The sequence below is a fragment of the Hyla sarda genome, chromosome 1, assembly GCF_029499605.1.
Source record: "Hyla sarda isolate aHylSar1 chromosome 1, aHylSar1.hap1, whole genome shotgun sequence".
NCBI lineage: Eukaryota > Metazoa > Chordata > Amphibia > Anura > Hylidae > Hyla > Hyla sarda.
The window spans coordinates 322,764,355-322,783,495 of NC_079189.1; the positions used below are offsets into that span (position 1 = coordinate 322,764,355).

The 19,141-nt window shown below is 43.4% G+C and overlaps 11 pseudogenes; all 11 read right to left on the minus strand.

Moving 5' to 3' along the window:
* Nucleotides 1-380: 380 nt before the first annotated feature.
* On the minus strand, nt 381-644 carry LOC130341170 (U2 spliceosomal RNA; annotated as a pseudogene).
* Nucleotides 645-2,097: 1,453 nt separating this feature from the next.
* LOC130339679 (U2 spliceosomal RNA) lies at nt 2,098-2,361 on the minus strand (annotated as a pseudogene).
* Nucleotides 2,362-3,796: 1,435 nt separating this feature from the next.
* Nucleotides 3,797-4,060, minus strand: LOC130339690 (U2 spliceosomal RNA; annotated as a pseudogene).
* A 1,439-nt stretch (nt 4,061-5,499) lies between these two features.
* On the minus strand, nt 5,500-5,764 carry LOC130340459 (U2 spliceosomal RNA; annotated as a pseudogene).
* A 1,464-nt stretch (nt 5,765-7,228) lies between these two features.
* On the minus strand, nt 7,229-7,492 carry LOC130341247 (U2 spliceosomal RNA; annotated as a pseudogene).
* Nucleotides 7,493-8,953: 1,461 nt separating this feature from the next.
* LOC130339701 (U2 spliceosomal RNA) lies at nt 8,954-9,217 on the minus strand (annotated as a pseudogene).
* Nucleotides 9,218-10,687: 1,470 nt separating this feature from the next.
* Nucleotides 10,688-10,951, minus strand: LOC130339712 (U2 spliceosomal RNA; annotated as a pseudogene).
* Nucleotides 10,952-12,386: 1,435 nt separating this feature from the next.
* Nucleotides 12,387-12,650, minus strand: LOC130339723 (U2 spliceosomal RNA; annotated as a pseudogene).
* A 1,439-nt stretch (nt 12,651-14,089) lies between these two features.
* Nucleotides 14,090-14,354, minus strand: LOC130340470 (U2 spliceosomal RNA; annotated as a pseudogene).
* Nucleotides 14,355-15,818: 1,464 nt separating this feature from the next.
* Nucleotides 15,819-16,082, minus strand: LOC130341258 (U2 spliceosomal RNA; annotated as a pseudogene).
* A 1,461-nt stretch (nt 16,083-17,543) lies between these two features.
* LOC130339734 (U2 spliceosomal RNA) lies at nt 17,544-17,807 on the minus strand (annotated as a pseudogene).
* Nucleotides 17,808-19,141: the final 1,334 nt, after the last annotated feature.

Below are 19,141 nucleotides of genomic sequence, written 5' to 3' on the forward strand. Positions count from 1 at the left end.
TCCCATCCATCAATGGATGGTAAATTTTGTTTTTATCATTCACTGACCACAGAAACCAATGCATGGTCAAGCAACAGCAATGACACACCCTTGTGTATAGGCATGAGACCCTCATGTCATTTAACAGGATTCAGCACCACCCACAAGACAGCTACCTGTCATGTCATGTCAAACCTGCACAGGTGTGCTAGATTATTATTATTTAGTTTTATTTTATTTTTTTACACCAATCAGTGTGCAAACATGGTCATTAAAACGCTAAATGAATAGACGTTCATAAACCAGTCAGTGCAACTCATCATTTTGGTCTCCAATTCTCAAACTCAAATTCTCACCCACGGAGGATTAAATGAGAATCTTTCTTGTTTAACACTGGAATGGGGTGGTGCACTGTTCACTACCCGAAGATACTGCCACATCGGGTCAATGCATAGGGCGACAGAAGCAAGCTTCCAAATCAGCTCCCTTTCTCAAAAATCCATTTAATTTATGGTCCCCAGATAGGGAACGTATGTATCAGTATGTGCTCACAAGTCACCCAAGTGCAAGTATTCACACAAAAAAAAACGTGCCTCAGGATGCGATCTGTCGCAAGATCCTTTCTTTTTTAACACTTGATCTAAGCCAAAAGGCCTAGAGGGGATAACCGGGAAAGGGGTGGACCCAACCATGTCCCCTTCATGAGCACTCACATTACTCATAGGAATGGAAGAAAGGCTGGCAGCCAACCAGCCTCCCATACACTTTCTGGGTGGGTGGCAGTCAGCCACCCATACATACATACAGCACAGGCTAAACCCACATCATCACTTAAAAAAAGGACAGGCGACCATTGCACTCTGATGGAGCATTTAGCAATGCAATCCATAGCCTGGCTTTTGCCTGAACCCCCATCACTCCTCCTCTTGCATATAAGACAATATTTCAGATCTGCATATGAAAACAACACGCCTACCTTTGTTGCACATAGCTGCCTGCCTGTCTCTAGTTACCCCACTGGCTGTAGCTGCGTCCCTTCCGACATGGAATAACACCAACTGTAACGATAAACTGAAAATTAACAGTATAAACCTGCATCATTTTGGACTCTGGTATTTGCTGAATCCGGGTGACCTGACAATCGATGGTGGTGCCGCTGGTGATTCTGGCCTTCTTGGAATCTGTTGGGCCTATGTGTTAGCTCACACATCACTTGGGTATCCATGGTAACTACCACAACATGGTCATCTGCAGTTTACATCTAGCCCGTGGCATTGAATGGCATTTTAAAAGTGCTAAGGGTCCTGGTGCAATAATCCTCCCATGAGGATCAGCCTCAACGGCTTTGTAGATTGCACTCATGTCAGCAACTCCATATACATTTTTTTTTCTTCATGCTTCTTTCTTCATCCTTTTTTCTTTCTGTCATTCAGACTTTCATTCATTCGATCTCTCTCACTCACTTGCTTTAACTCATTTGTTCTCACTCACTCACTCACTCACTCATTCACTCTCACTCACTCTCACTCTCTCACTCACTCGCTCACTAAGTCAGTCTCTCTCTCTCTCTTTTTCTTTTTATATATATTTTTTTCCGTCTTCTTCTTCTTCTTCTTCTTCTTCTTCAGACCCTGTCATAGCACTAATGCCTTTCCAATACCACCAGCAGATGGAGACACTCCATTGCAACATTGGTTGTGAGCAGCAGTTTCTAAAAACAAATGCCTCATGGCGGATTTCCCATCCATCAATGGATGGTAAATTTTGTTTTTATCATTCACTGACCACAGAAACCAATGCATGGTCAAGCAACAGCAATGACACACCCTTGTGTATAGGCATGAGACCCTCATGTCATTTAACAGGATTCAGCACCACCCACAAGACAGCTACCTGTCATGTCATGTCAAACCTGCACAGGTGTGCTAGATTATTATTATTTAGTTTTATTTTATTTTTTTACACCAATCAGTGTGCAAACATGGTCATTAAAACGCTAAATGAATAGACGTTCATAAACCAGTCAGTGCAACTCATCATTTTGGTCTCCAATTCTCAAACTCAAATTCTCACCCACGGAGGATTAAATGAGAATCTTTCTTGTTTAACACTGGAATGGGGTGGTGCACTGTTCACTACCCGAAGATACTGCCACATCGGGTCAATGCATAGGGCGACAGAAGCAAGCTTCCAAATCAGCTCCCTTTCTCAAAAATCCATTTAATTTATGGTCCCCAGATAGGGAACGTATGTATCAGTATGTGCTCACAAGTCACCCAAGTGCAAGTATTCACACAAAAAAAAACGTGCCTCAGGATGCGATCTGTCGCAAGATCCTTTCTTTTTTTACACTTGATCTAAGCCAAAAGGCCTAGAGGGGATAACCGGGAAAGGGGTGGACCCAACCATGTCCCCTTCATGAGCACTCACATTACTCATAGGAATGGAAGGAAGGCTGGCAGCCAACCAGCCTCCCATACACTTTCTGGGTGGGTGGCAGTCAGCCACCCATACATACATACAGCACAGGCTAAACCCACATCATCACTTAAAAAAAGGACAGGCGACCATTGCACTCTGATGGAGCATTTAGCAATGCAATCCATAGCCTGGCTTTTGCCTGAACCCCCATCACTCCTCCTCTTGCATATGAAAACAACACGCCTACCTTTGTTGCACATAGCTGCCTGCCTGTCTCTAGTTACCCCACTGGCTGTAGCTGCGTCCCTTCCGACATGGAATAACACCAACTGTAACGATAAACTGAAAATTAACAGTATAAACCTGCATCATTTTGGACTCTGGTATTTGCTGAATCCGGGTGACCTGACAATCGATGGTGGTGCCGCTGGTGATTCTGGCCTTCTTGGAATCTGTTGGGCCTATGTGTTAGCTCACACATCACTTGGGTATCCATGGTAACTACCACAACATGGTCATCTGCAGTTTACATCTAGCCCGTGGCATTGAATGGCATTTTAAAAGTGCTAAGGGTCCTGATGCAATAATCCTCCCATGAGGATCAGCCTCAACGGCTTTGTAGATTGCACTCATGTCAGCAACTCCATATACATTTTTTTTTCTTCATGCTTCTTTCTTCATCCTTTTTTCTTTCTGTCATTCAGACTTTCATTAATTCGATCTCTCTCACTCACTTGCTTTAACTCATTTGTTCTCACTCACTCACTCACTCAATCACTCACTCACTCATTCACTCTCACTCACTCTCACTCTCTCACTCACTCGCTCACTAAGTCAGTCTCTCTCTCTCTCTCTCTTTTTCTTTTTATATATATTTTTTTCCGTCTTCTTCTTCTTCTTCTTCAGACCCTGTCATAGCACTAATGCCTTTCCAATACCACCAGCAGATGGAGACACTCCATTGCAACATTGGTTGTGAGCAGCAGTTTCTAAAAACAAATGCCTCATGGCGGATTTCCCATCCATCAATGGATGGTAAATTTTGTTTTTATCATTCACTGACCACAGAAACCAATGCATGGTCAAGCAACAGCAATGACACACCCTTGTGTATAGGCATGAGACCCTCATGTCATTTAACAGGATTCAGCACCACCCACAAGACAGCTACCTGTCATGTCATGTCAAACCTGCACAGGTGTGCTAGATTATTATTATTTAGTTTTATTTTATTTTTTTACACCAATCAGTGTGCAAACATGGTCATTAAAACGCTAAATGAATAGACGTTCATAAACCAGTCAGTGCAACTCATCATTTTGGTCTCCAATTCTCAAACTCAAATTCTCACCCACGGAGGATTAAATGAGAATCTTTCTTGTTTAACACTGGAATGGGGTGGTGCACTGTTCACTACCCGAAGATACTGCCACATCGGGTCAATGCATAGGGCGACAGAAGCAAGCTTCCAAATCAGCTCCCTTTCTCAAAAATCCATTTAATTTATGGTCCCCAGATAGGGAACGTATGTATCAGTATGTGCTCACAAGTCACCCAAGTGCAAGTATTCACACAAAAAAAAACGTGCCTCAGGATGCGATCTGTCGCAAGATCCTTTCTTTTTTTACACTTGATCTAAGCCAAAAGGCCTAGAGGGGATAACCGGGAAAGGGGTGGACCCAACCATGTCCCCTTCATGAGCACTCACATTACTCATAGGAATGGAAGGAAGGCTGGCAGCCAACCAGCCTCCCATACACTTTCTGGGTGGGTGGCAGTCAGCCACCCATACATACATACAGCACAGGCTAAACCCACATCATCACTTAAAAAAAGGACAGGCGACCATTGCACTCTGATGGAGCATTTAGCAATGCAATCCATAGCCTGGCTTTTGCCTGAACCCCCATCACTCCTCCTCTTGCATATGAAAACAACACGCCTACCTTTGTTGCACATAGCTGCCTGCCTGTCTCTAGTTACCCCACTGGCTGTAGCTGCGTCCCTTCCGACATGGAATAACACCAACTGTAACGATAAACTGAAAATTAACAGTATAAACCTGCATCATTTTGGACTCTGGTATTTGCTGAATCCGGGTGACCTGACAATCGATGGTGGTGCCGCTGGTGATTCTGGCCTTCTTGGAATCTGTTGGGCCTATGTGTTAGCTCACACATCACTTGGGTATCCATGGTAACTACCACAACATGGTCATCTGCAGTTTACATCTAGCCCGTGGCATTGAATGGCATTTTAAAAGTGCTAAGGGTCCTGGTGCAATATTCCTCCCATGAGGATCAGCCTCAACGGCTTTGTAGATTGCACTCATGTCAGCAACTCCATATACATTTTTTTTTCTTCATGCTTCTTTCTTCATCCTTTTTTCTTTCTGTCATTCAGACTTTCATTCATTCGATCTCTCTCACTCACTTGCTTTAACTCATTTGTTCTCACTCACTCACTCACTCACTCAATCACTCACTCACTCATTCACTCTCACTCACTCTCACTCTCTCACTCACTCGCTCACTAAGTCAGTCTCTCTCTCTCTCTCTCTTTTTCTTTTTATATATATTTTTTTCCGTCTTCTTCTTCTTCTTCTTCAGACCCTGTCATAGCACTAATGCCTTTCCAATACCACCAGCAGATGGAGACACTCCATTGCAACATTGGTTGTGAGCAGCAGTTTCTAAAAACAAATGCCTCATGGCGGATTTCCCATCCATCAATGGATGGTAAATTTTGTTTTTATCATTCACTGACCACAGAAACCAATGCATGGTCAAGCAACAGCAATGACACACCCTTGTGTATAGGCATGAGACCCTCATGTCATTTAACAGGATTCAGCACCACCCACAAGACAGCTACCTGTCATGTCATGTCAAACCTGCACAGGTGTGCTAGATTATTATTATTTAGTTTTATTTTATTTTTTTACACCAATCAGTGTGCAAACATGGTCATTAAAACGCTAAATGAATAGACGTTCATAAACCAGTCAGTGCAACTCATCATTTTGGTCTCCAATTCTCAAACTCAAATTCTCACCCACGGAGGATTAAATGAGAATCTTTCTTGTTTAACACTGGAATGGGGTGGTGCACTGTTCACTACCCGAAGATACTGCCACATCGGGTCAATGCATAGGGCGACAGAAGCAAGCTTCCAAATCAGCTCCCTTTCTCAAAAATCCATTTAATTTATGGTCCCCAGATAGGGAACGTATGTATCAGTATGTGCTCACAAGTCACCCAAGTGCAAGTATTCACACAAAAAAAAAACGTGCCTCAGGATGCGATCTGTCGCAAGATCCTTTCTTTTTTTACACTTGATCTAAGCCAAAAGGCCTAGAGGGGATAACCGGGAAAGGGGTGGACCCAACCATGTCCCCTTCATGAGCACTCACATTACTCATAGGAATGGAAGGAAGGCTGGCAGCCAACCAGCCTCCCATACACTTTCTGGGTGGGTGGCAGTCAGCCACCCATACATACATACAGCACAGGCTAAACCCACATCATCACTTAAAAAAAGGACAGGCGACCATTGCACTCTGATGGAGCATTTAGCAATGCAATCCATAGCCTGGCTTTTGCCTGAACCCCCATCACTCCTCCTCTTGCATATAAGACAATATTTCAGATCTGCATATGAAAACAACATGCCTACCTTTGTTGCACATAGCTGCCTGCCTGTCTCTAGTTACCCCACTGGCTGTAGCTGCGTCCCTTCCGACATGGAATAACACCAACTGTAACGATAAACTGAAAATTAACAGTATAAACCTGCATCATTTTGGACTCTGGTATTTGCTGAATCCGGGTGACCTGACAATCGATGGTGGTGCCGCTGGTGATTCTGGCCTTCTTGGAATCTGTTGGGCCTATGTGTTAGCTCACACATCACTTGGGTATCCATGGTAACTACCACAACATGGTCATCTGCAGTTTACATCTAGCCCGTGGCATTGAATGGCATTTTAAAAGTGCTAAGGGTCCTGGTGCAATAATCCTCCCATGAGGATCAGCCTCAACGGCTTTGTAGATTGCACTCATGTCAGCAACTCCATATACATTTTTTTTTCTTCATGCTTCTTTCTTCATCCTTTTTTCTTTCTGTCATTCAGACTTTCATTCATTCGATCTCTCTCACTCACTTGCTTTAACTCATTTGTTCTCACTCACTCACTCACTCACTCAATCACTCACTCACTCATTCACTCTCACTCACTCTCACTCTCTCACTCACTCGCTCACTAAGTCAGTCTCTCTCTCTCTCTCTCTTTTTCTTTTTATATATATTTTTTTCCGTCTTCTTCTTCTTCTTCTTCAGACCCTGTCATAGCACTAATGCCTTTCCAATACCCCCAGCAGATGGAGACACTCCATTGCAACATTGGTTGTGAGCAGCAGTTTCTAAAAACAAATGCCTCATGGCGGATTTCCCATCCATCAATGGATGGTAAATTTTGTTTTTATCATTCACTGACCACAGAAACCAATGCATGGTCAAGCAACAGCAATGACACACCCTTGTGTATAGGCATGAGACCCTCATGTCATTTAACAGGATTCAGCACCACCCACAAGACAGCTACCTGTCATGTCATGTCAAACCTGCACAGGTGTGCTAGATTATTATTATTTAGTTTTATTTTATTTTTTTACACCAATCAGTGTGCAAACATGGTCATTAAAACGCTAAATGAATAGACGTTCATAAACCAGTCAGTGCAACTCATCATTTTGGTCTCCAATTCTCAAACTCAAATTCTCACCCACGGAGGATTAAATGAGAATCTTTCTTGTTTAACACTGGAATGGGGTGGTGCACTGTTCACTACCCGAAGATACTGCCACATCGGGTCAATGCATAGGGCGACAGAAGCAAGCTTCCAAATCAGCTCCCTTTCTCAAAAATCCATTTAATTTATGGTCCCCAGATAGGGAACGTATGTATCAGTATGTGCTCACAAGTCACCCAAGTGCAAGTATTCACACAAAAAAAAACGTGCCTCAGGATGCGATCTGTCGCAAGATCCTTTCTTTTTTTACACTTGATCTAAGCCAAAAGGCCTAGAGAGGATAACCGGGAAAGGGGTGGACCCAACCATGTCCCCTTCATGAGCACTCACATTACTCATAGGAATGGAAGGAAGGCTGGCAGCCAACCAGCCTCCCATACACTTTCTGGGTGGGTGGCAGTCAGCCACCCATACATACATACAGCACAGGCTAAACCCACATCATCACTTAAAAAAAAGGACAGGCGACCATTGCACTCTGATGGAGCATTTAGCAATGCAATCCATAGCCTGGCTTTTGCCTGAACCCCCATCACTCCTCCTCTTGCATATAAGAAAATATTTCAGATCTGCATATGAAAACAACACGCCTACCTTTGTTACACATAGCTGCCTGCCTGTCTCTAGTTACCCCACTGGCTGTAGCTGCGTCCCTTCCGACATGGAATAACACCAACTGTAACGATAAACTGAAAATTAACAGTATAAACCTGCATCATTTTGGACTCTGGTATTTGCTGAATCCGGGTGACCTGACAATCGATGGTGGTGCCGCTGGTGATTCTGGCCTTCTTGGAATCTGTTGGGCCTATGTGTTAGCTCACACATCACTTGGGTATCCATGGTAACTACCACAACATGGTCATCTGCAGTTTACATCTAGCCCGTGGCATTGAATGGCATTTTAAAAGTGCTAAGGGTCCTGGTGCAATAATCCTTCCATGAGGATCAGCCTCAACGGCTTTGTAGATTGCACTCATGTCAGCAACTCCATATACATTTTTTTTTCTTCATGCTTCTTTCTTCATCCTTTTTTCTTTCTGTCATTCAGACTTTCATTCATTCGATCTCACTCACTTGCTTTAACTCATTTGTTCTCACTCACTCACTCACTCACTCAATCACTCACTCACTCATTCACTCTCACTCACTCTCACTCTCTCACTCACTCGCTCACTAAGTCAGTCTCTCTCTCTCTCTCTCTTTTTCTTTTTATATATATTTTTTTCCGTCTTCTTCTTCTTCTTCTTCAGACCCTGTCATAGCACTAATGCCTTTCCAATACCACCAGCAGATGGAGACACTCCATTGCAACATTGGTTGTGAGCAGCAGTTTCTAAAAACAAATGCCTCATGGCGGATTTCCCATCCATCAATGGATGGTAAATTTTGTTTTTATCATTCACTGACCACAGAAACCAATGCATGGTCAAGCAACAGCAATGACACACCCTTGTGTATAGGCATGAGACCCTCATGTCATTTAACAGGATTCAGCACCACCCACAAGACAGCTACCTGTCATGTCATGTCAAACCTGCACAGGTGTGCTAGATTATTATTATTTAGTTTTATTTTATTTTTTTACACCAATCAGTGTGCAAACATGGTCATTAAAACGCTAAATGAATAGACGTTCATAAACCAGTCAGTGCAACTCATCATTTTGGTCTCCAATTCTCAAACTCAAATTCTCACCCACGGAGGATTAAATGAGAATCTTTCTTGTTTAACACTGGAATGGGGTGGTGCACTGTTCACTACCCGAAGATACTGCCACATCGGGTCAATGCATAGGGCGACAGAAGCAAGCTTCCAAATCAGCTCCCTTTCTCAAAAATCCATTTAATTTATGGTCCCCAGATAGGGAACGTATGTATCAGTATGTGCTCACAAGTCACCCAAGTGCAAGTATTCACACAAAAAAAAACGTGCCTCAGGATGCGATCTGTCGCAAGATCCTTTCTTTTTTTACACTTGATCTAAGCCAAAAGGCCTAGAGGGGATAACCGGGAAAGGGGTGGACCCAACCATTTCCCCTTCATGAGCACTCACATTACTCATAGGAATGGAAGGAAGGCTGGCAGCCAACCAGACTCCCATACACTTTCTGGGTGGGTGGCAGTCAGCCACCCATACATACATACAGCACAGGCTAAACCCACATCATCACTTAAAAAAAGGACAGGCGACCATTGCACTCTGATGGAGCATTTAGCAATGCAATCCATAGCCTGGCTTTTGCCTGAACCCCCATCACTCCTCCTCTTGCATATAAGACAATATTTCAGATCTGCATATGAAAACAACACGCCTACCTTTGTTGCACATAGCTGCCTGCCTGTCTCTAGTTACCCCACTGGCTGTAGCTGCGTCCCTTCCGACATGGAATAACACCAACTGTAACGATAAACTGAAAATTAACAGTATAAACCTGCATCATTTTGGACTCTGGTATTTGCTGAATCCGGGTGACCTGACAATCGATGGTGGTGCCGCTGGTGATTCTGGCCTTCTTGGAATCTGTTGGGCCTATGTGTTAGCTCACACATCACTTGGGTATCCATGGTAACTACCACAACATGGTCATCTGCAGTTTACATCTAGCCCGTGGCATTGAATGGCATTTTAAAAGTGCTAAGGGTCCTGGTGCAATAATCCTCCCATGAGGATCAGCCTCAACGGCTTTGTAGATTGCACTCATGTCAGCAACTCCATATACATTTTTTTTTCTTCATGCTTCTTTCTTCATCCTTTTTTCTTTCTGTCATTCAGACTTTCATTCATTCGATCTCTCTCACTCACTTGCTTTAACTCATTTGTTCTCACTCACTCACTCACTCACTCAATCACTCACTCACTCATTCACTCTCACTCACTCTCACTCTCTCACTCACTCGCTCACTAAGTCAGTCTCTCTCTCTCTCTCTCTTTTTCTTTTTATATATATTTTTTTCCGTCTTCTTCTTCTTCTTCTTCTTCTTCAGACCCTGTCATAGCACTAATGCCTTTCCAATACCACCAGCAGATGGAGACACTCCATTGCAACATTGGTTGTGAGCAGCAGTTTCTAAAATCAAATGCCTCATTGCGGATTTCCCATCCATCAATGGATGGTAAATTTTGTTTTTATCATTCACTGACCACAGAAACCAATGCATGGTCAAGCAACAGCAATGACACACCCTTGTGTATAGGCATGAGACCCTCATGTCATTTAACAGGATTCAGCACCACCCACAAGACAGCTACCTGTCATGTCATGTCAAACCTGCACAGGTGTGCTAGATTATTATTATTTAGTTTTATTTTACTTTTTTACACCAATCAGTGTGCAAACATGGTCATTAAAACGCTAAATGAATAGACGTTCATAAACCAGTCAGTGCAACTCATCATTTTGGTCTCCAATTCTCAAACTCAAATTCTCACCCACGGAGGATTAAATGAGAATCTTTCTTGTTTAACACTGGAATGGGGTGGTGCACTGTTCACTACCCGAAGATACTGCCACATCGGGTCAATGCATAGGGCGACAGAAGCAAGCTTCCAAATCAGCTCCCTTTCTCAAAAATCCATTTAATTTATGGTCCCCAGATAGGGAACGTATGTATCAGTATGTGCTCACAAGTCACCCAAGTGCAAGTATTCACACAAAAAAAAACGTGCCTCAGGATGCGATCTGTCGCAAGATCCTTTCTTTTTTTACACTTGATCTAAGCCAAAAGGCCTAGAGGGGATAACCGGGAAAGGGGTGGACCCAACCATGTCCCCTTCATGAGCACTCACATTACTCATAGGAATGGAAGGAAGGCTGGCAGCCAACCAGCCTCCCATACACTTTCTGGGTGGGTGGCAGTCAGCCACCCATACATACATACAGCACAGGCTAAACCCACATCATCACTTAAAAAAAGGACAGGCGACCATTGCACTCTGATGGAGCATTTAGCAATGCAATCCATAGCCTGGCTTTTGCCTGAACCCCCATCACTCCTCCTCTTGCATATGAAAACAACACGCCTACCTTTGTTGCACATAGCTGCCTGCCTGTCTCTAGTTACCCCACTGGCTGTAGCTGCGTCCCTTCCGACATGGAATAACACCAACTGTAACGATAAACTGAAAATTAACAGTATAAACCTGCATCATTTTGGACTCTGGTATTTGCTGAATCCGGGTGACCTGACAATCGATGGTGGTGCCGCTGGTGATTCTGGCCTTCTTGGAATCTGTTGGGCCTATGTGTTAGCTCACACATCACTTGGGTATCCATGGTAACTACCACAACATGGTCATCTGCAGTTTACATCTAGCCCGTGGCATTGAATGGCATTTTAAAAGTGCTAAGGGTCCTGATGCAATAATCCTCCCATGAGGATCAGCCTCAACGGCTTTGTAGATTGCACTCATGTCAGCAACTCCATATACATTTTTTTTTCTTCATGCTTCTTTCTTCATCCTTTTTTCTTTCTGTCATTCAGACTTTCATTAATTCGATCTCTCTCACTCACTTGCTTTAACTCATTTGTTCTCACTCACTCACTCACTCAATCACTCACTCACTCATTCACTCTCACTCACTCTCACTCTCTCACTCACTCGCTCACTAAGTCAGTCTCTCTCTCTCTCTCTCTTTTTCTTTTTATATATATTTTTTTCCGTCTTCTTCTTCTTCTTCTTCAGACCCTGTCATAGCACTAATGCCTTTCCAATACCACCAGCAGATGGAGACACTCCATTGCAACATTGGTTGTGAGCAGCAGTTTCTAAAAACAAATGCCTCATGGCGGATTTCCCATCCATCAATGGATGGTAAATTTTGTTTTTATCATTCACTGACCACAGAAACCAATGCATGGTCAAGCAACAGCAATGACACACCCTTGTGTATAGGCATGAGACCCTCATGTCATTTAACAGGATTCAGCACCACCCACAAGACAGCTACCTGTCATGTCATGTCAAACCTGCACAGGTGTGCTAGATTATTATTATTTAGTTTTATTTTATTTTTTTACACCAATCAGTGTGCAAACATGGTCATTAAAACGCTAAATGAATAGACGTTCATAAACCAGTCAGTGCAACTCATCATTTTGGTCTCCAATTCTCAAACTCAAATTCTCACCCACGGAGGATTAAATGAGAATCTTTCTTGTTTAACACTGGAATGGGGTGGTGCACTGTTCACTACCCGAAGATACTGCCACATCGGGTCAATGCATAGGGCGACAGAAGCAAGCTTCCAAATCAGCTCCCTTTCTCAAAAATCCATTTAATTTATGGTCCCCAGATAGGGAACGTATGTATCAGTATGTGCTCACAAGTCACCCAAGTGCAAGTATTCACACAAAAAAAAACGTGCCTCAGGATGCGATCTGTCGCAAGATCCTTTCTTTTTTTACACTTGATCTAAGCCAAAAGGCCTAGAGGGGATAACCGGGAAAGGGGTGGACCCAACCATGTCCCCTTCATGAGCACTCACATTACTCATAGGAATGGAAGGAAGGCTGGCAGCCAACCAGCCTCCCATACACTTTCTGGGTGGGTGGCAGTCAGCCACCCATACATACATACAGCACAGGCTAAACCCACATCATCACTTAAAAAAAGGACAGGCGACCATTGCACTCTGATGGAGCATTTAGCAATGCAATCCATAGCCTGGCTTTTGCCTGAACCCCCATCACTCCTCCTCTTGCATATGAAAACAACACGCCTACCTTTGTTGCACATAGCTGCCTGCCTGTCTCTAGTTACCCCACTGGCTGTAGCTGCGTCCCTTCCGACATGGAATAACACCAACTGTAACGATAAACTGAAAATTAACAGTATAAACCTGCATCATTTTGGACTCTGGTATTTGCTGAATCCGGGTGACCTGACAATCGATGGTGGTGCCGCTGGTGATTCTGGCCTTCTTGGAATCTGTTGGGCCTATGTGTTAGCTCACACATCACTTGGGTATCCATGGTAACTACCACAACATGGTCATCTGCAGTTTACATCTAGCCCGTGGCATTGAATGGCATTTTAAAAGTGCTAAGGGTCCTGGTGCAATATTCCTCCCATGAGGATCAGCCTCAACGGCTTTGTAGATTGCACTCATGTCAGCAACTCCATATACATTTTTTTTTCTTCATGCTTCTTTCTTCATCCTTTTTTCTTTCTGTCATTCAGACTTTCATTCATTCGATCTCTCTCACTCACTTGCTTTAACTCATTTGTTCTCACTCACTCACTCACTCACTCAATCACTCACTCACTCATTCACTCTCACTCACTCTCACTCTCTCACTCACTCGCTCACTAAGTCAGTCTCTCTCTCTCTCTCTCTTTTTCTTTTTATATATATTTTTTTCCGTCTTCTTCTTCTTCTTCTTCAGACCCTGTCATAGCACTAATGCCTTTCCAATACCACCAGCAGATGGAGACACTCCATTGCAACATTGGTTGTGAGCAGCAGTTTCTAAAAACAAATGCCTCATGGCGGATTTCCCATCCATCAATGGATGGTAAATTTTGTTTTTATCATTCACTGACCACAGAAACCAATGCATGGTCAAGCAACAGCAATGACACACCCTTGTGTATAGGCATGAGACCCTCATGTCATTTAACAGGATTCAGCACCACCCACAAGACAGCTACCTGTCATGTCATGTCAAACCTGCACAGGTGTGCTAGATTATTATTATTTAGTTTTATTTTATTTTTTTACACCAATCAGTGTGCAAACATGGTCATTAAAACGCTAAATGAATAGACGTTCATAAACCAGTCAGTGCAACTCATCATTTTGGTCTCCAATTCTCAAACTCAAATTCTCACCCACGGAGGATTAAATGAGAATCTTTCTTGTTTAACACTGGAATGGGGTGGTGCACTGTTCACTACCCGAAGATACTGCCACATCGGGTCAATGCATAGGGCGACAGAAGCAAGCTTCCAAATCAGCTCCCTTTCTCAAAAATCCATTTAATTTATGGTCCCCAGATAGGGAACGTATGTATCAGTATGTGCTCACAAGTCACCCAAGTGCAAGTATTCACACAAAAAAAAAACGTGCCTCAGGATGCGATCTGTCGCAAGATCCTTTCTTTTTTTACACTTGATCTAAGCCAAAAGGCCTAGAGGGGATAACCGGGAAAGGGGTGGACCCAACCATGTCCCCTTCATGAGCACTCACATTACTCATAGGAATGGAAGGAAGGCTGGCAGCCAACCAGCCTCCCATACACTTTCTGGGTGGGTGGCAGTCAGCCACCCATACATACATACAGCACAGGCTAAACCCACATCATCACTTAAAAAAAGGACAGGCGACCATTGCACTCTGATGGAGCATTTAGCAATGCAATCCATAGCCTGGCTTTTGCCTGAACCCCCATCACTCCTCCTCTTGCATATAAGACAATATTTCAGATCTGCATATGAAAACAACATGCCTACCTTTGTTGCACATAGCTGCCTGCCTGTCTCTAGTTACCCCACTGGCTGTAGCTGCGTCCCTTCCGACATGGAATAACACCAACTGTAACGATAAACTGAAAATTAACAGTATAAACCTGCATCATTTTGGACTCTGGTATTTGCTGAATCCGGGTGACCTGACAATCGATGGTGGTGCCGCTGGTGATTCTGGCCTTCTTGGAATCTGTTGGGCCTATGTGTTAGCTCACACATCACTTGGGTATCCATGGTAACTACCACAACATGGTCATCTGCAGTTTACATCTAGCCCGTGGCATTGAATGGCATTTTAAAAGTGCTAAGGGTCCTGGTGCAATAATCCTCCCATGAGGATCAGCCTCAACGGCTTTGTAGATTGCACTCATGTCAGCAACTCCATATACATTTTTTTTTCTTCATGCTTCTTTCTTCATCCTTTTTTCTTTCTGTCATTCAGACTTTCATTCATTCGATCTCTCTCACTCACTTGCTTTAACTCATTTGTTCTCACTCACTCACTCACTCACTCAATCACTCACTCACTCATTCACTCTCACTCACTCTCACTCTCTCACTCACTCGCTCACTAAGTCAGTCTCTCTCTCTCTCTCTCTTTTTCTTTTTATATATATTTTTTTCCGTCTTCTTCTTCTTCTTCTTCAGACCCTGTCATAGCACTAATGCCTTTCCAATACCCCCAGCAGATGGAGACACTCCATTGCAACATTGGTTGTGAGCAGCAGTTTCTAAAAACAAATGCCTCATGGCGGATTTCCCATCCATCAATGGATGGTAAATTTTGTTTTTATCATTCACTGACCACAGAAACCAATGCATGGTCAAGCAACAGCAATGACACACCCTTGTGTATAGGCATGAGACCCTCATGTCATTTAACAGGATTCAGCACCACCCACAAGACAGCTACCTGTCATGTCATGTCAAACCTGCACAGGTGTGCTAGATTATTATTATTTAGTTTTATTTTATTTTTTTACACCAATCAGTGTGCAAACATGGTCATTAAAACGCTAAATGAATAGACGTTCATAAACCAGTCAGTGCAACTCATCATTTTGGTCTCCAATTCTCAAACTCAAATTCTCACCCACGGAGGATTAAATGAGAATCTTTCTTGTTTAACACTGGAATGGGGTGGTGCACTGTTCACTACCCGAAGATACTGCCACATCGGGTCAATGCATAGGGCGACAGAAGCAAGCTTCCAAATCAGCTCCCTTTCTCAAAAATCCATTTAATTTATGGTCCCCAGATAGGGAACGTATGTATCAGTATGTGCTCACAAGTCACCCAAGTGCAAGTATTCACACAAAAAAAAACGTGCCTCAGGATGCGATCTGTCGCAAGATCCTTTCTTTTTTTACACTTGATCTAAGCCAAAAGGCCTAGAGAGGATAACCGGGAAAGGGGTGGACCCAACCATGTCCCCTTCATGAGCACTCACATTACTCATAGGAATGGAAGGAAGGCTGGCAGCCAACCAGCCTCCCATACACTTTCTGGGTGGGTGGCAGTCAGCCACCCATACATACATACAGCACAGGCTAAACCCACATCATCACTTAAAAAAAAGGACAGGCGACCATTGCACTCTGATGGAGCATTTAGCAATGCAATCCATAGCCTGGCTTTTGCCTGAACCCCCATCACTCCTCCTCTTGCATATAAGAAAATATTTCAGATCTGCATATGAAAACAACACGCCTACCTTTGTTACACATAGCTGCCTGCCTGTCTCTAGTTACCCCACTGGCTGTAGCTGCGTCCCTTCCGACATGGAATAACACCAACTGTAACGATAAACTGAAAATTAACAGTATAAACCTGCATCATTTTGGACTCTGGTATTTGCTGAATCCGGGTGACCTGACAATCGATGGTGGTGCCGCTGGTGATTCTGGCCTTCTTGGAATCTGTTGGGCCTATGTGTTAGCTCACACATCACTTGGGTATCCATGGTAACTACCACAACATGGTCATCTGCAGTTTACATCTAGCCCGTGGCATTGAATGGCATTTTAAAAGTGCTAAGGGTCCTGGTGCAATAATCCTTCCATGAGGATCAGCCTCAACGGCTTTGTAGATTGCACTCATGTCAGCAACTCCATATACATTTTTTTTTCTTCATGCTTCTTTCTTCATCCTTTTTTCTTTCTGTCATTCAGACTTTCATTCATTCGATCTCACTCACTTGCTTTAACTCATTTGTTCTCACTCACTCACTCACTCACTCAATCACTCACTCACTCATTCACTCTCACTCACTCTCACTCTCTCACTCACTCGCTCACTAAGTCAGTCTCTCTCTCTCTCTCTCTTTTTCTTTTTATATATATTTTTTTCCGTCTTCTTCTTCTTCTTCTTCAGACCCTGTCATAGCACTAATGCCTTTCCAATACCACCAGCAGATGGAGACACTCCATTGCAACATTGGTTGTGAGCAGCAGTTTCTAAAAACAAATGCCTCATGGCGGATTTCCCATCCATCAATGGATGGTAAATTTTGTTTTTATCATTCACTGACCACAGAAACCAATGCATGGTCAAGCAACAGCAATGACACACCCTTGTGTATAGGCATGAGACCCTCATGTCATTTAACAGGATTCAGCACCACCCACAAGACAGCTACCTGTCATGTCATGTCAAACCTGCACAGGTGTGCTAGATTATTATTATTTAGTTTTATTTTATTTTTTTACACCAATCAGTGTGCAAACATGGTCATTAAAACGCTAAATGAATAGACGTTCATAAACCAGTCAGTGCAACTCATCATTTTGGTCTCCAATTCTCAAACTCAAATTCTCACCCACGGAGGATTAAATGAGAATCTTTCTTGTTTAACACTGGAATGGGGTGGTGCACTGTTCACTACCCGAAGATACTGCCACATCGGGTCAATGCATAGGGCGACAGAAGCAAGCTTCCAAATCAGCTCCCTTTCTCAAAAATCCATTTAATTTATGGTCCCCAGATAGGGAACGTATGTATCAGTATGTGCTCACAAGTCACCCAAGTGCAAGTATTCACACAAAAAAAAACGTGCCTCAGGATGCGATCTGTCGCAAGATCCTTTCTTTTTTTACACTTGATCTAAGCCAAAAGGCCTAGAGGGGATAACCGGGAAAGGGGTGGACCCAACCATTTCCCCTTCATGAGCACTCACATTACTCATAGGAATGGAAGGAAGGCTGGCAGCCAACCAGACTCCCATACACTTTCTGGGTGGGTGGCAGTCAGCCACCCATACATACATACAGCACAGGCTAAACCCACATCATCACTTAAAAAAAGGACAGGCGACCATTGCACTCTGATGGAGCATTTAGCAATGCAATCCATAGCCTGGCTTTTGCCTGAACCCCCATCACTCCTCCTCTTGCATATAAGACAATATTTCAGATCTGCATATGAAAACAACACGCCTACCTTTGTTGCACATAGCTGCCTGCCTGTCTCTAGTTACCCCACTGGCTGTAGCTGCGTCCCTTCCGACATGGAATAACACCAACTGTAACGATAAACTGAAAATTAACAGTATAAACCTGCATCATTTTGGACTCTGGTATTTGCTGAATCCGGGTGACCTGACAATCGATGGTGGTGCCGCTGGTGATTCTGGCCTTCTTGGAATCTGTTGGGCCTATGTGTTAGCTCACACATCACTTGGGTATCCATGGTAACTACCACAACATGGTCATCTGCAGTTTACATCTAGCCCGTGGCATTGAATGGCATTTTAAAAGTGCTAAGGGTCCTGGTGCAATAATCCTCCCATGAGGATCAGCCTCAACGGCTTTGTAGATTGCACTCATGTCAGCAACTCCATATACATTTTTTTTTCTTCATGCTTCTTTCTTCATCCTTTTTTCTTTCTGTCATTCAGACTTTCATTCATTCGATCTCTCTCACTCACTTGCTTTAACTCATTTGTTCTCACTCACTCACTCACTCACTCAATCACTCACTCACTCATTCACTCTCACTCACTCTCACTCTCTCACTCACTCGCTCACTAAGTCAGTCTCTCTCTCTCTCTCTCTTTTTCTTTTTATATATATTTTTTTCCGTCTTCTTCTTCTTCTTCTTCTTCTTCAGACCCTGTCATAGCACTAATGCCTTTCCAATACCACCAGCAGATGGAGACACTCCATTGCAACATTGGTTGTGAGCAGCAGTTTCTAAAATCAAATGCCTCATTGCGGATTTCCCATCCATCAATGGATGGTAAATTTTGTTTTTATCATTCACTGACCACAGAAACCAATGCATGGTCAAGCAACAGCAATGACACACCCTTGTGTATAGGCATGAGACCCTCATGTCATTTAACAGGATTCAGCACCACCCACAAGACAGCTACCTGTCATGTCATGTCAAACCTGCACAGGTGTGCTAGATTATTATTATTTAGTTTTATTTTACTTTTTTACACCAATCAGTGTGCAAACA